The sequence below is a fragment of the Delphinapterus leucas genome, chromosome 16 (assembly GCF_059928025.1).
Source record: "Delphinapterus leucas isolate spDelLeu-1000000601 "Yukka" chromosome 16, BTC_Dleu_Yukka2, whole genome shotgun sequence".
NCBI lineage: Eukaryota > Metazoa > Chordata > Mammalia > Artiodactyla > Monodontidae > Delphinapterus > Delphinapterus leucas.
The window spans coordinates 82,709,284-82,725,645 of NC_143144.1; the positions used below are offsets into that span (position 1 = coordinate 82,709,284).

The 16,362-nt window shown below is 47.9% G+C and overlaps 1 protein-coding gene across 1 annotated transcript in view; it reads left to right on the top strand.

Moving 5' to 3' along the window:
- The first annotated feature begins 7,651 nt into the window (after positions 1-7,651).
- The window catches only part of PTPRE (protein tyrosine phosphatase receptor type E), a 97,676-nt gene continuing 88,965 nt past the window's right edge, over positions 7,652-16,362 (top strand). The window contains exon 1 of the mRNA XM_022568456.2: positions 7,652-7,673. The gene's annotated coding sequence lies outside the window, so the exon portion shown is untranslated. The remainder of the gene's footprint in view (positions 7,674-16,362) is intronic.

Here is a 16,362-nt window from a genome sequence, read left to right on the forward strand (position 1 = left end):
GTGGATGTGTGTTTTCCATTCTCTTGGGTTTCTACTTAGGAGTGGGATGGCTGGATCCTGTGGTGACTCTGCGCTTAACCTTTCTCATACTGTTCTCCAAAGTGGCTCTATTACTTTACAATCCCACCAGCAGTGTATGAGGGTGTGGTATGCGTTTTGAAAGATAAAGTCTCATTTAACAAGGAGATCATAGTGTTCCAGCACCTGTCGTTCAGTCCCCTTTAAGAGCCTTTTGAAGGTTGTAGCCCATGGCTACAGTTCTCTTCTCTGTCTCAGGCCCCATCCTCTGCTGATCCTAAAGGCTTGGAGGGAGTCTTGAGTATTTTCAGGTATAAAAGGAAGGCTGTGAGTTGAACGTGTTAGGAAACTAGGGTGAGGTGTCCTGGCCTCTGGTGGATGAGCTCTCCCATGTTCCTCCTGCTCTTTGGTCCTTAGGAAGAACCACACCTGCTATAAACTCTGTCTGTGGGTTTTTCTACAGTGTGTGGGACAGCGCTGTGCGTACCTGGAGAACTTTGGTCCATAACAGGGATTCAGGGAGTATTTTGTGAGTGATGCTCTGAAGGTAATGCTCTCATACTTGGACTTTCCAAAGTCGCCTTTCTTCCCCAAATCTGCATTGTTGATTTAGAGCAGCTCTGAGGGTGGAGCAAACAGCTGTGCTCGGAGCCCCCAGGCCACCCAGAAGTCCCCTGCAGACAGTCCTGTTGGAAGGGCGCTGCTTTGTGTCTCTTTCTGCCCGAGGGACATCTCTGGTCACAGAGGATATCTGGCCTGCATGTGGCCCAGCCAGAATTTCTGGGGACCCCAGGAGCAGCTCAGCTAATGAGGGGTGGGCCATTAAGGGTTAATTTGTATTTCAGTCCTTTTATTCCAGGTAGAACTGACCGGCAGATGAGTGATTGGTCGTGGAGAAAGAGTAAAGCGATCAAATTAATCTACTGATCTTATTGCTCTGTAAACTGGAAAGTGATGCTGACATTTGATGTCTTTAGTAGAAAGTTGTGACCCAACCTGAGGAGCCTGGGTGCCCATCCTACAGACCAGGACCCTGAGGTCCACGGGCGCAGGGGGAAGAATGTGCCAGCATTGTCTTGGGACCTGGCTGAGCGTGACTCAGTTTACTACGCTCCAGTGGGATGGGATGGGGGTACAAGAGCCAGCACCCAGGAAGCAAGAGGGCTGGGGCCAGGGGTTAGGGTGGGACCCTGCTTCATAAGAAGAGTGTACAAAGTGAAGCAGGCTTGGTCACAGGCGTGTAACTAAAAACGGGGGTGAAGGGGGAGCTGGCTCACACGTGACCCATAAGGAAGGGGCGGACCTCCAAGGAGGTGACCGGATTGAAGAAACGTCACCTGCTGACAAACCGAAGGGCTCCTGGGTTTCCTCTGTCGATGAGAAATGTCGGTTTGTCCACTACTGCAGAAGAGATAGAACCATCCTTTATGAGGCAGGATTGCCAGTACTCGTATGTTTCCAACAATAGCCACTTTTTTTCCTCTTGGAAGTTTGTTTTCATTTTTAATTGGAATCTAGTTGATTTACAATGTTGTGTTAGTTTCTTCTGTAGAGCAAAGTGAATCAGTTATACATGTACATACATCCACTCTTTTTTAGATTCTTTTCCCATATAGGTCTTTACGGAGTATTGAGTAGAGTTCCCTGTGCTATATAGTAGGTCCTTACTAGTTATTTATTTTATATCTAGTAGTGTGTATATGTCAGTTCCAGTCTCCCAGTTTATCTCTCCATTTTCCCGGCTGGTAACCATAAGTTTGTTTTCTACATCTGTGACTCTATTTCTGTTTTGTAAATAAGTTCATTTGTGTCAATTTTTTTAGATTCCACATATAAGCGATATCCTATGGTATTTGTCTTTCTCTGTCTGACTTACTTCACTCAGTATGATAATCTCTAGGTCCATCCGTGTTGCTGCAAATGGCATTTTTTGGTTCTTTTTTATGGCTGAGTAATATTCCATCGTATATATGTACCACATCTTCTTTATCCATTCCTCTGTAGACGGACACTTAGGTTGCTTTCATGTCTTGGCTATTGTAAATAGTGCTTCTGTGAACATTGGGGTGCATGTACCTTTTCAAATGAGAGTTTTCTCCAGATATATGACCAGTAGTGGGATTGCTGGATCACATGGTAGCTCTATTTTTAGTTTTTTAAGGAACCTCCATACTGTTCTCCATAGTGGCTGCACCCTTCTTGGAAGCTTTTGAGGGAAAGTGTGAAATCTGCACCCCTACCCCAACATTAGGAGACTTAAGGGCCCTGGGCAGTTTCCAAGGCAAAGATAACAAAGCAGAGGGGGAAGCTGGACCCCTGGTATTGGGACTGGATTTTACGTGTGGGCGGGAGTGACCATCCAGGGGGAGGCAAGGGCCCAGGGGCTGCATCTCGGTGGGACTAGGCCCGCTTTAGTCCTTTTGGGTTCCTCAAGGTGGGCTGGGTGGAGTGGGAGAGCACGTGCCTTACCTGTGGGAACAGGTGCATTTCAGGACTCCTGTTTCCCATCCTCTGAATCTCCTCACCTGCTTCTCGATGCTCAGAATCTCCTGCAGGGCTCTGAGCCCAGCTCTGCACAGTGAGAGAGAAAGAGCATCACTAAAGTAGCAAAAAGAGCATCACTAAAGTAGCAGGTGGACGCGTGCACACAGGAGGGCATGTGCACACAGGAGGACAGTAAACCTGTCACTGAGCCTGGCTATGTGTTGAGTTAGAGGGGGGAGGGGAGGGGCCAGAGGGGCGAGCTGTGGATCTCATAGACCTGCCTTCCTCTTGCCCTCTGGGCCTGATAACCTCCCCCAGCGGAGGCTGAGCTGAGTGTCCTGTGGGTACCAGGCCCTGCTCAGAGCCCCGGGTGCGCCTCACAGCAATAGGCCCACCTAGGGACATGCACAGACCCCACAGCCCAGAAAACCCCACAGCCCAGGCAAAGAGCCCTTGTGCCTTTTAAGTACTTAGTGCAGCTGGTTCCGTTTCCCAAGGACTCCAGGAGGCAAAGAAGCCTGTGCCCAGGCCCTGGAGAGGGATCCTTATGGCACGTTACTTTATCTCTGGGTCTCAGTCTTCCCATCTGCAAAGTGGATCTAAACCAGACTCTTCATCAGAGTATTGAGAGGATTCATTGAGCACTTAGCAGGGTGTCTGGCTAAGTGAGCACCTGGCAGGATACCTGTCCTCAGGGTTGATACTTTCTCCAGAGATGTTCACACCCATCCCTGCCCTCAAGCACTGGAGCCCCCACGAAGAAGCTACTCATGGCGAAAACACTTTTTGAAAGGTGACAGTGACTAACTGCCACTATATAAGAAGCGTTTGTGCCGAATGAGAGAGGTGGGCATGTGAATTAATAACGCCCGAGCTGGGGGCAGGAGGACGAGCCCAGGGAGCCCTGGCACCGGGCAGGGGGCGGGGCATGTGCTTGACCCACACCTGCAACCTGCACAGATGGCCCGTGAGACGGGAGCCAGGATAGACCACCCTCCCCTCTGGGGCTTCAGAAGGGAGCACAGAGAATCCATGTCCTGTGTTCCTAAATTCCATGGCAGTGATCATGGCATAGACAGACATGGAAAAGTGGAAACGGGCAGTCGTTTGTACTTGCAAAAACGGAGTCCTTGGCGTGCTAATTTGCATAGTTTCCTAGTCCAAAGAGGGGACCCCCAACTGTGGGGTAGAGAGGTGCCCTTATGTGCACTTTGGGGGCTAGGGATTGTGCTTCAGAAAACACTCTTGAGAAGCAGGCAGCGATGCGCATGGATCTTCTGAGCAGCTGCCCATGAATAATTTTTAAAAGTTGCCAAATATTTAGAAGTCCAGCTTGTTCGTCATAGATTCACAGAATGGGTGCCTAGGGAAATGGACTTTTTTTCAGTCTCGGCAACATCGTTTTAAGGACCCTCCCCCTTTTCCAGGATGGGCAAAAGAGTCTCCCAAACTGCTCATCATTCAGAAAGGTTTCCTTTCAGCCTTTCTTTCACGCGTTGGAAAATACCGAAATTAACAGCTTTGCTGATGCCTGGAAGGTGAACAAGGAAACTGTGAGACTTGGCAGAGCATGAGATCAGCGAGGACCTGAAGGGACGATTCAGAGGCGTTTTGCATTCTCCCTGTCCTTTGGATCAGCAGCGGGAAGCAGGGTGAACTTGGTCCTGCTTGGACACAATGCTGAAGCAGCGATGGTTTCATCCATTTCCACTGCCTTTGGTGGATGTGATGGGGTTTCAGTTGCTTTCCCATGTGCAGTGATTTTCCTGCTCGTTGGACCCCCAGTCGTCCTAGTCATTGTGCTTGAGTGTCACCATGACTGACAGTGAATGACACCCCTGCTATTCCAAGGGCTCTGACCAGTGGATCAGGAGAAGCCGGTCTTGGGGAACACGGGAGCCCGGGAGAGTGCCGCCACGATGGAGGAGCCTCACTCTGGGGTCTGATTATCCCAGAAAGATTACTTCAAGTCTAGGGTCCATAGTGTCTAATTATGTGTGTTAGATTTTTATTTGTGTGGCCTTGCTTTTTAAGATTTTAACCCATCGTTAAAAGTTCACATTTTAGGTGCCCTGTACATGTAGAAATACACATATAAACATTTAAAAGTAAAATGCAGGGGCTTCCCCGGTGGCACAGTGGTCAAGAACCTGCCTGCCAATTCAGGGGACACGGGTTCAAGCCCTGGTCCGGGAAGATCACACATGCCGCAGAGCAACTAAGCCCGCGCGCCACAGCTACTGAGCCCACGAGCCACAACTACTGAAGCCCGTGCGCCTAGAGCCTGTGCTCCGCAACAAGAGAAGCCACCGCAGTGAGAAGCCCACACACCACAACGACCTGCTCGCCACAACTAGAGCAACAAAGACCCAATGCAGCCAAAAATAAATACATTTATATATAAAAAAAAGTAAAATGCATATGAGTATCCCAAAGCTTTAAAAATGCTGCTGCCCATTTAAAAGAGAAGCCTGTAGATGCACCCTCGGCAGCATGCAGTCCCCCCACTCGAGTGTTTACAATGCTTCAGGCCCAGGTTGTGTACAAAAGGCATCTTACTTTTGTCTGAGCTTGGAAAGATTACCAAGTTCTGCCCATCTCAGAGCTTGACAAGTCGGAATAATTTTAATTTTTTCCTTAAATAGATCTGGTCCGATGGACTGATTCTAAATTGTGCAGTTTTGTTCTCTGCTTAGCCTTAGCAAGGTCTGGATGCACAATAACATTGCTGGGTCTTTCCATATCTTGTGAGCGATCAGGACCAACCCTGCAGTGCAGCCACTTCCTGTGGGAGTGCCTGCCCCCATGACCTTGCCTGCCCTCCCCGCCCCCAGGGTGGATTTCCCCTGCTCCATGGCCTCGCTTGGCCTCTTTCCCAGGGTCTAGCTGGGCATCCTCCTGCCTCTGCTCCCTGGAAGCAGAGCGGCTGCCCCTGTAGGCCCCAGGGCCAGACCTCCACACTTCCATGGTCAGGAGGCCCAGGGCTTCTGTGAACCCAGCTGCTCCCATAGGGCTGTTTCTCCCCACAGGAAGTATGTGGCCAGCCTGGGCCTTTCTAGATCTTTCCGGCCCATAGACCACAGTGGAGCCCCTTCTAGGTTAGAAGGGACTTTACAAAATTCTGCAGCATGCGTGTCGCCCTGAACAGAAGGTCGTTTTGTGGGCCCTCCTCCTGGCAGGCAGTGCCACACACACTAGGAATGTAAAGAAAAGGAAGATGGTCCCTGGAGGAATTACAGCTTCGCTGGGCGGGGGTGGGGGGGGGGTGGAGACAAGAAAAGAAAAAACAAGCAAACCAGAGGAAACCACATTGTAGGCTGGTCTCAGCATCCCTGGGTTAGCATCCCTGCTTCCCTGCTTCCTTGTTCTGTGTGACACAGGTCAAGGAGCTCACAGAGCCTCAGTCTTCTCATCCTTAAAATGGGTCTCATCTTGCCTCCTAGGATTGGCTGTGGGCTGTGGGTGAGATGCCACAGGAGCCGCCAACGCGCTCGACTGGCCCAATGAATCAGTAGCTTCTCTCGTTTCCTTTTTTAGAGGATGGTGCTGTTCTAGTAAGACCGGGAGCCTTTCCAGCTGTGGCACTGCCCCGTGCAAGTCCTCAGAGACACCCGCCTCCAGAGGGACGTGGGTCTGTCCGTGGAACCAGCTTCCCCCGCCCCCCGCTTTTTAATGTGCTTATGTCACCGTTTAGCTACTTGCTCAATGTTACAGTAGCCATCTGCAGGAGGGCCGTGGGCTGAGGGAGTGCTCATGTGATAGAGGCTGACTTCACAGGATATTCTGGTTGCTTGATTTCTGCTCTGATTCTGCACTTTAGAGGAGCTGATGGCTGTGGTTTCATGTGAACATGTGTGAGCCCCAAGCCAATATAATCTGTGATCTGGTTGTAGAGCCCACTGTTTCATGTATTTTTGCTTTGCTTTAAAAATCACTTCAAAGTTTAATTCAAAATTATTAATCGGTCTCGTTTGGGATTTAGTCCACGGTACTTTTACTCATTTATTTAACCACCCGTTGACTGGTTTTTTTGCCTTGCGGTTTTTAGTTGGGTTTGACTCAAGGCTGCAGCCCTGCTTCTGCCTATCGCTGGGTTTTGTTTTACATTAAAATGACTCAGCATTGGGCTTCCCTGGTGGCGCAGTGGTTGAGAGTCCGCCTGCCGATGCAGGGGACGCGGGATCGTGCCCCGGTCCGGGAAGATCCCACGTGCCGCGGAGCGGCTGGGCCCGTGAGCCATGGCCACTGAGCCTGCGCCTCCGGAGCCTGTGCTCCGCAACGGGAGAGGCCACAGCAGTGAGAGGCCCGCGTACCGCAAAACAAACAAACAAACAAAAACGTACTAAGTGAAAGCAGCTAGTCACTAAAGGCCACATACTATACAATCCCATTTATATGAAATTTCCAGAATCAGCAAATCCATATCGGAAAATAGATTAGTGGTTGCAGGGGCCAGTGGGTGGGGAGAGGGTGGTCTGGGGGAGTCATGAGCTAAAGGGCAGGGGATGATGAAAATGTGCTACATCATTTGGGATGATGAAAATGTGCTACAATTAGATGGTGAGAATGGTGGCAAAACTCGGTGATGGTGCTAAATACCATTGAATTGTATACTTTAAGCAGGTGGACTTTATGGGATGTAAATTATATCTCAGTAAAGCTGTTGAAAGCCAGAAGAGCATGAAAGCTAAATGAATGGGGAAGGAGCAAGCTGGATACTGACTGAGCTGGAAAACTGGGGTAAAGGAGGGTGTCCTGTGTGGGTTTTAAGAGGCTGGCTGTCTGTGGGGAGCTGGGTTGAAGGGATGGCTGGGGGTGGGAGGGGACATTGTAGGTCACAGAAGGAGCCGCTAACAGATGGAGCGCCTTAGGGGCCAGAGGCTAACACTTCAGATCCAGGGCCGCTGCCATGCTCGCCATCAACCAGAGACTACAGGAGCATTCGGGGCAGGACACTTCTGAAAGCTGGTGATGGCAGCAAAAAGAAGTTATTATTACAGAGCTTAAAAGGCCTCAAGAAGACCCCAAATCCTGAGGCAAAAACGGGCATATTCGACTAGTGCTGTAGCAAAAAGCAGTGGCTAGAACGAGCATTTTTTTTTTTTTTAACCGGAAAACTGACCCTCTCTTTTTTTCTTTCTTTTTCAGACTATAGCCTTCGTTTTCCCTTGGTAAGTACAAAACTTTAAAAAAATTTTCTCTGATGTGTCGTTAACTAGCGAAAAAAAAATGTTTGGGCTTTCAATGTTTGAGAAGTATTATCTTCTAGAGAAAGAAGGCCATATGGTCAGCGTGTTATATTTGAGTTTTATGCCTCAACTGGCTCGAACAGGCTCATATCACACTTCTGGTTACATCATTTGTTTTTTTCACGTTTAGAATCTGGCTCAGCTGCTCCGAATCCTGAAACGTATTGTTGAGAACACAGTTTCCACACGCCTGCCCCTCACTGACTTGTCCTTACTTTTGAAAGGGCCTCGCCTTATTGCGGTGGCACGCATTCGGGGACTGTTGGCGGCACAGTGGCACATAATTGCATTGATGGTAATTGCTTCTTGAATTGATCTGCTGTGGGGAAAACTGCTGAAAAGGAGTTTTTCCAGATTGCACTTTTAGTGAAAAAAATAGAAAACCAACAGTGTTGGCATTCCATAATATTTTACCTTTTGAGGCAATATTCCATGGCCTCCAGGTCCTAGTACTTAGTAAAAGAAACACCATCGCCTTTTTTGTGTTCACTTAATCCACTTAATGCTGTCAAGTTTCCTAAGGAAATTGAGCGAAGACCATCTAAGAGCTTTTGAAGTGGCTGCAGCCTGTGGGCAGGTAACACACGGTCTGCCCTGGTAGGTGCGCACCTCTTGTGAGTGAACCAGGATGTGGGCCGCTGGGATGTTGCATTTCTCAAATGAATCACCTTATTTGAAATACCTTGACTCTGTTCAGAATTGGTCTAAGGCTGATGGGTGGATTCTTTGGCCCCGGCTGGCCCCTCTTTTCGGGGGTGTGCCTTTCATTTGGGCATCAGTGCTTATATGGTGATTCCTGGTGTGATGAAGGGCATTTTGGTTGTACAGACTGTTTCTCCTTATCTCAAAAAATGCTAAATATAGTCAAAGATTTATCAAGACAGAGAAGAGGAAAACTTCCATTTCCTACCTACTCAACTAATTTTGTTGTCCATGTTCTTTACCCTATAATTATTGGATGTTGACAATTCCGAATGGCACACTTTGCTTGGGCAAATGGTCACGGTGGGATCAAAGAGAAGGGTCATTACTGGAATAATATTACTAGGATGGAGGCTTACTTAGAGGAAGTCAGCAATGCCTTTGCCTCAGAAGCCCAAGTGAGAGGTCTTGCTCGCTCGTGTGGGTTGGGATGGATGTTAAACCTGCTGCCATCAAAAGCAGTGGGTCCTGACCACACTGAAATTAAACATTTGAGGGCAGGCCCCGCAGACTCATCTCCTTCCAAAATACAAGGTGCAGGTTATGATGCGTTAGAAGTGTCTGACCTTTGCTTCCCTCAGCTCTCGACTCAGCACTGGCCCCTCCACACCCAGGTGCCATCCACCTGCTCTAGGATTTCCTGGCCATGGCTGGGTGAGCCTCACTCGCAGCTGAGTAAGCCCATGACCTGTGCTTCTAGGGGCCCCTAGCCTCCAGTGTCTCAAACCAGCCCCACGTTCAGAAGTGCATGCCCCGTCCAAAGGCAGCTGAGCCTGTGTCCAGGAGGCGACTTCTGACCTCTGCTTCTATCACAGGTGCTTGGTAGCCACCAGCTTCAGGCAGCCTCTCTTCCACCTGGTCCCATCCTTTGTCTCCTTTGCAATAGGAAAGTAAAGTTGTGCTTAGGGAGCTGTTGAGTCCTTAGACTAAGACCGTTTCTGATTTCCAGAGTCTTTCTCTTCCACGTGAGGAAAGTGTGTTGGAAGCATGAACTCCCCAACCGTGGCTACCTTAGGCACTGCCTGTGTTTGGAATTGTAGGTCTTTTAGCCTATGGCACGTTCATTGCCAAACGTCTCAGAATCCTTCCAGAGCGTCAGGGTTTCAGCTAATAGAAAGGAATTTATTTTTAATTGGTGAGGTTGGAAACTTGCTTTTGAGTCAGTTAGAACTAAATAACTAGGTCACCTTGGGCAGATGGGGAGAGAGTAAATGCCCTGAGGTTGGCCACCCCAGGCCACCGCCCACACTCGGTGCAGTGGCTCCAGCGGAGTGAACATGCCAGCGTCTCAGGTGTCAGCTCGTCCTAGGATTCTTGTGACATTTAAGTGAAATAACCCAAAGTCTAAGCGTTTAGTAAAATGGTTATTGTCTCCGTCATCAGAAAATGATGAAAATTGTTTCCGCTGTTTAAAGAAGGAATTTAACTGGGCAGTGATGTATTCACTGTATTATAATGGATATTTAAAGGCATTTCCTTGTCTAGAAATAATCCCTGATTTTTCATTTAACAAAAGACACTCTGTGTTAATATTTGACTTTTTTTTTTTAATTTATTTTTGGTTGCATTGGGCCTTCATTGCTGCGTGCGGGCTTTCTCTAGCTGTGGCGAGCGGGGGCTACTCTTCGTTGCGGTGCGCGGGCTTCTCATTGTGGTGGCTTCTCTTGTTGTAGAGCACAGGCTCTAGGCACGTGGGCTTCAGTAGTTGTGGCACGCAGGCTCAGTAGTTGTGGCACACGGGCTTAGTTGCTCCGCAGCATGTGGGATCCTCCCGGACCAGGGCTCGAACCCGTGTCCCCTGCATTGGCAGGCAGTTTCTTATCCACTGCGCCACCAGGGAAGCCCGATATTTGACTTTCTAAAAAAAAAAGTCAATTTTAAACTGGAGGAAGAGGAGGACTCTTTTTAGTACAACCACCCATTCTCATACTTCTCTTCTTTTTTCAGTATCTAAAAATAGATTTGGGAAGTAATACTATAGTTCATATCGATCATCAGATACGACCAGAGTTCCCTCAACTGGGGAATGCCTGCAACTCTGTGGGTCTCGGTTGCATAGCGTTCAAAAAACGCAGTGGAATTTCAGAATTAAGACTATACGGAAGACACATGATTAAGGTTTAAGTATTTTCTCCAGGCTCGTTGAGGTCTTACGTTGTTGTACCAAAGCGTATCCACCAGTAAAGTAAAATTAAATGACAGTGTAGTTTGGCGATCTCACTTTGGTTCATGGAAATACCCAAGGAGTAAAAGAAAACCAAATTGAAGTGCTAATGTTAAATAACAGTGAATTTAATTTTAACAGTAACTTAGAATATTCATTCACTAGCCTTGTCCTCTGTAAGGATCTATGATTCCAACTCTATCAGTTTCAATGCATGTGATTTTCCTCTTCCAAGTCATTTTTCTTCTTTGGTGTTGGTCTGAACAGTCACCATGGTAGAGAGGCAAAAAATAGAGAACCTGAAGGTTTTTAAATCAACTGCACAGGCCTTGTTCTCCCAGGGTGGGGTGAATACTCCAAGCATCCTTTCTGCCCGTCTCAGCTGGGGTTGCATTTCTGTTGGCAGAACAGGTGTTCTGTGTCCTGTCCTGGTTTCTTAATCCTTAGGAAGAACAGAGAAGCATGATGGGCAGGGCACAGGAGATTTGAAAACTTTCTAAGAGATTCAATTCCCGTCTCCTTCCTTTGCCACGTTCTCGGGGTTTTATTAGCATGTATGGACTGCGCGGGTTTCCTATCCAAGCAAAATGTGTTTCTCCCAACAACAAAGCAGTTATTCTCCCGCAAACTGAGAGTAGAAACTGACAGCCAGTTGGAAGAATGCCTTTGGATCTGATGGTGACAAACAGCTCAATCCCTCATTTATTTCCATTTCCATTTTCCCCCAGGAAAGTTTCAACATTCTTCCAAGAAGTACCTCCTAAAAGCGTCCAGTAAGTAATTGTTTGTCATAGAGCAAAGGCATGGATGTTGAGCTGTCAGAGTTTCCATTTAGAGGAAATAGGAACATAGCTCTCCTATATAAACGCGTGTCTCATCTCTGAGCTCCCAGCAGACCCAGTTCAGAGCTGGAATTGTTCTTCTTGAAATCCTGTTCCTGCTGACAGGAAAACATGGATTCTCGCAGGCCAGGATGGTTCCCCAGCATCGTCCCCGTAGGACAAGAGGTAAAGGGAAACTGAAAGGGGAGCCTTTCTTGTCCCTTGGGATTTATGTCATGGTTTATTTTTATGTAATGTAATTCCTAAGATATTTAAAAATTGGGTTAAAGAATATTATCAGGACGCCTCCGTTAAATGCAATATCGGCAAGCACTTTGGTTAAGTTCGTGCAGCCCTGGGCAGGAAATCTGGTACTCATGCTTCAGGAAACTGTTTAATGCACCACGGCTCTGCCGAGTGGTGCCTGGGGATGGTACAGAGGAACGGTCTGCTTTGGGGCTGCTAGGAAACCAAGTGAGGCTCACTTTTTAGGAAAACAATCCCCAACTATTGTTGGGGCCCTGGGTTGCCTGGATGACACATCAAAATCCCACCCGTTTTAAGTTGGACATTTTCTATTTTTATAATCAAAACCGCCCTCTTAATTTTCCTTAGCAACTAGATTTGTGAAGTGGCATTTTAGTTAAAAGTGACTCACTGAGAAAGTGGGAGGTACCTAGGTGGCCGGGCAGCAAGCTGGTTTTCCAGAAGCTGGTGTCTGGGTTCACGAGGGCGGGGCCAGGAGTCTGGGGCCAAGGTTGTCCCGTCTGTGTAGCTGACGTTGTAGGGACAGATGGCATCGTCAGCTGCAGATCTGTGCCGACTGCCTGGCTAAAGGCAGCGTTCACACTGGGGAAAGAAGACAAGATTTATAAACCCGTTGGGTGTGTGACTTACAGAGAACGTTCTCAGACCCATTGGGCCACAGAGTTAGGAAGGAGTCCTGCTACCACAGGGAAGGGTCATGGACCAGTCCCCACTGGATACGGGACCTCGCCCCCAGCTGCAGTCCCATCCATGGGGGACGTCCCTTTGTGAATCGGGACATTCAGCCAGCAGGAGACTCGGTGCATTCTGTTTCAAAATTGCCAATTGGGAGTGACTTTTTAAAGACTGCTTATTGCGATGCAGAGTTTGCTATAAACTATTTAAAATGTTGGGAAAGGAAAGGTCCCTGTGGAATTGCTGAACAAAAATGTGTCACATAATGGTTTCTCTGAGTAGCTTCTCTCCTTTTTTTGAATCGAAATGAACATAATCTAAAACCAGAACTTGGATTTGTGTTACTTCATGATGGGGGCTGATGGAATTCTAACAACTTTTAAAAAATATGTTGACGGTATTCAACTGATTTCAGACAACTCTCCCAAGATTGATCTGCTCTCAGAAATGGTACAGATTTTCTGTTCAGGTCTTACCTATATGTAAATATGTTTAAAGCTACCGTGTTGCTGCTGAGAAGTTAATTCTTTTTAAAAACGTCACGTTGCTGGAAATTATGATTTGCAAAAGCAGGACTTGATCTATTTCCTGTTTGGCCGGATAACGTTGTAAATGCTGCCTTATGCTGAAAACCTAAATGGCGTTGCTGATAACTCACGCGCAGTTCATTGTCCTCTTTGGGCCTCATTGACACCTGGGCGCAGTCTAGGTGTGCGTTCTCACCTCCGCCATAAAGATGGGGAGACAGAGACTTGGGCAGGCATGGAGGGGTGAGAGTACAGTGGGAAGGGGCTCACAGGTCCCCGTGTTCCCTGCACTGAGCCCAGGTTCCTCTCAAACCTCAAAACCAGTCAGGTCTCATGACCACCTCCAAAGGTAAGGTGCAGACCTGCCAAAAAAAAAAAAAAAAACCACCCAACAACGCTTTTTCCATTATGGAAAATGTGATTTTTCTGTTATGAAAGTAACAGAGCTCATTACTAACTAAGAACATATCCTGTGGATTCTGCAAACAGTTTTCTGGTAAATAATTATATTTGGGAACACTTTTATGATTGCCTAAGTCGATCTTGGCCAGGGTTCCCAACTATTTCCTCGTGTTATCTGCTGACCGAATCCAGTTTTCTAATCTCTTCCCACACGCTTGCCAGGCTTCCTTTCGGCGTGGCCAGTAGTCTGTCCATTCACTCGCCCAGCGTTTATCAGGTGTCTCCTGCAGGCTTCTGACTGTGCCACCAGGTCTTGAAAAATGCAGCAGGAGATCCTATAGTTCTGATATCAGGAAATATTGCCTGCAGGGTGGATATTTGAGTCCTTTCTTGAGCAGTTCTGATTGTGTGTCCTGCGCAGTAGCCTAGAAAAGGATTGGTCAGAAATCAAGTTTAGTTGTAGAAAGCTGAATGACTTGGACGTGTCCCTTCATGCCCTGAGTCACACCTTCTTTGTTTAAAACATAAAGAGCCCTGTAAGGATTTTTTTAAAGGTCCCTTCATGACATAAAGTTCTGTGATCGAGGGCAATGCTTCTCTGGATTTTGAGTTAACAGCAGAAATGCCCCTCAAGTAACCACAGCTGCGTATCCTCCGTGTTTGGGGGCTGTCACCTTCATTGCCTTCCCTTCTGGGATGAAATTTGTACATTGTGATGTAAAGGTTTTATGATCTTTGCTTTGTAAAGGAAGCCACTGTGTGGGTGCTTTCTCGTCCCTTCTCTCTCTTATTTGTATTTGCTCTCCTGCTGCCCTCCAAAAGAAGCAGGGACCTGTAAAAGACGGTTTTATTCCTAGAAAACAATATTGGAAAAACAATCTTCTTCTTTCTGTGATGTTGCTTACATATATGCGGGAAGTAAAAGCTGGGAATCCGTGGGTTTTGATTTTAAAACTTAAGCAGAAACATTAGTTAACAAAACAAAGGTCCTTTCTCCACTGTTTTGCAATCCATCGTGGCAGAGGGTTCTGGGAGCCTGCTACGGTGTATTTTACCTGAAGAACTGATGGACGGGGAAGGTGAGCTGCTTAATCTCATCAGATACCATGGAAACCCCAGTACCACCCTGCTCCCCTCTTGTGAGAGTCCTCGAAAAACAATCCCGGCTGCAAAGTGTGTGTTGCTGAGATGAAGTTGGAGGTCCCGAAAGCACACAACGTGAGCGTGATCAGATTCAGAGGCATCACTCTTTCCAGGATCTATTTTTGGCTTCCTTCCAATGTGAAGCCGACCCGACATTCTGTTGTGCTGTTTCCCGCTGTGGGTGGATTTATTTAATTTTTCATGAGTGACTCACTACCCATGGCTGTATGTTTTCCTCCTGTGCAGCTGAGAATTAAGTCATGTTTCCTTTTAAAAATTATTTTTGATAGAATCTGAGCCATGTGGCACTCAGAGGTTTTGAGACTAAGGGACACAGTAGTATCACTAAGACAAGGCGCCTAGCTTCCCCGGGCTCTTACAAAATGGCAGTGACTGGGATGTTCTCCCCCAGAGGGGACTGCGTCTTATCAAACAGCCAAAAACATCTCTCTCTATAAAAATGTTTTTGTAAGTTGTGTGATCTTTTCAAACATTTTTTTCACGTTGCAACAAATCCAGTCCACTTGGAACGCCGCATGGTAGGTAGGATTCCCTAACAGAAAGCCTAGTAACAGAATTAGTTTCCATGCAGGTCCACGCTTTTCCCCCCGAGTGGCCTCTGTCTGCCCGGCTGGGTTCTAGTAACCCCCCTGTGTCCATCACCTTAAGTGGCAGTAGCTCTGGACAGCAGAGCTGTTCTGTTCCCGTCTCAGGCTCAGTTCTTGCCAGACTGTTTCCACTCAGCGGCATCTCAGCCCTGCTCCTTGAGATGCATGAGGAGTGAAGATCATCTGTCTTTACCATGAGGCACTCCCTCCTGGCCCGAGCACAGACCAGGGATCCTCCAGACAAGCAGTCCAGGCGCCTGCCCTGCGCCCAGGGCTTCCAGCGTCAGATCTCCACAGTGCTGCCTGACAAGATGGGTGAGCACCAGAATGGCAAATGCAGGGACCAGAAAGGTCTGGAGGCAGCAGGAGACGGTACAAATAAGAGAAGAATAACAAAGGAAGATGAGGATGCGGTGGGAGGGCGGGTGGGCAGCTCCGTGGAGTCAGTCCAACCAAACAGCATGACCAGGAAAGGAGCAGAGGAGGGTCCGGCCTAGGGGTCAGGAGGCTCGCCGTCTCGCCCAACTGGCTGGGTGGCTTTAATCAAGTCGCCCACCTCCTAAGAGCACTGTCTCCTTAATCGCCCACCTCTGGAAGGCTCCGGCATTCTTTCCATCCAAGATGGGACCCCAGGAGATAGCAAAATTCTAGTACAACATTAATAGCACAAAAAGTCATCTGTGTTCTGGGTGAGGACACTGCAAAGTGCAAGAGGCCATGGCTGGGGGGTTGCTTTTCTTTAGGGACGATCTGCCTTTAACCAACATCCTAGGTTCAGGCTCAGGGCTTCCCCGAGCTGTTTCCCTGCAAAAGAGACACCCCTTCATCAGGGTGGCTGCTCCCGGGCCTGGTAAAGCTCAGGAAAACCAGCTTCGCTGAGAGCCAAACTGCAGGCCTGGAGCGGGAACCTCCGAGGCTCCATCCGTGTGTAGATGCACCACTGTCAGACCTTCAGCTACCACACCAGACATCCAGGTACCACTCCAGACATCCAGGTACCACACCAGACATCCAGGTACCACTCCAGACATCCAGGTACCGCGCCAAAAATCCACACAGCATGTCGGAAATCCAAATATTGTGTGGGAAACCCAAGTACCTGGTCAGAAAATCAAGAACTGTATCTGGGCCTTTGTAATAATGGTACAAATGGGAGTCTTCATTTTCACCGGACCATGGTGAACCCTTTCTGAAATTCATTTTAGAGATTAAAAATTTTAACTTTTATTTCAGCTGGGCTATAACACTCCTTATAAAAAAAAAAGTGTCTGTTGTATATATCACAGTGTCCCTGGCAAATCT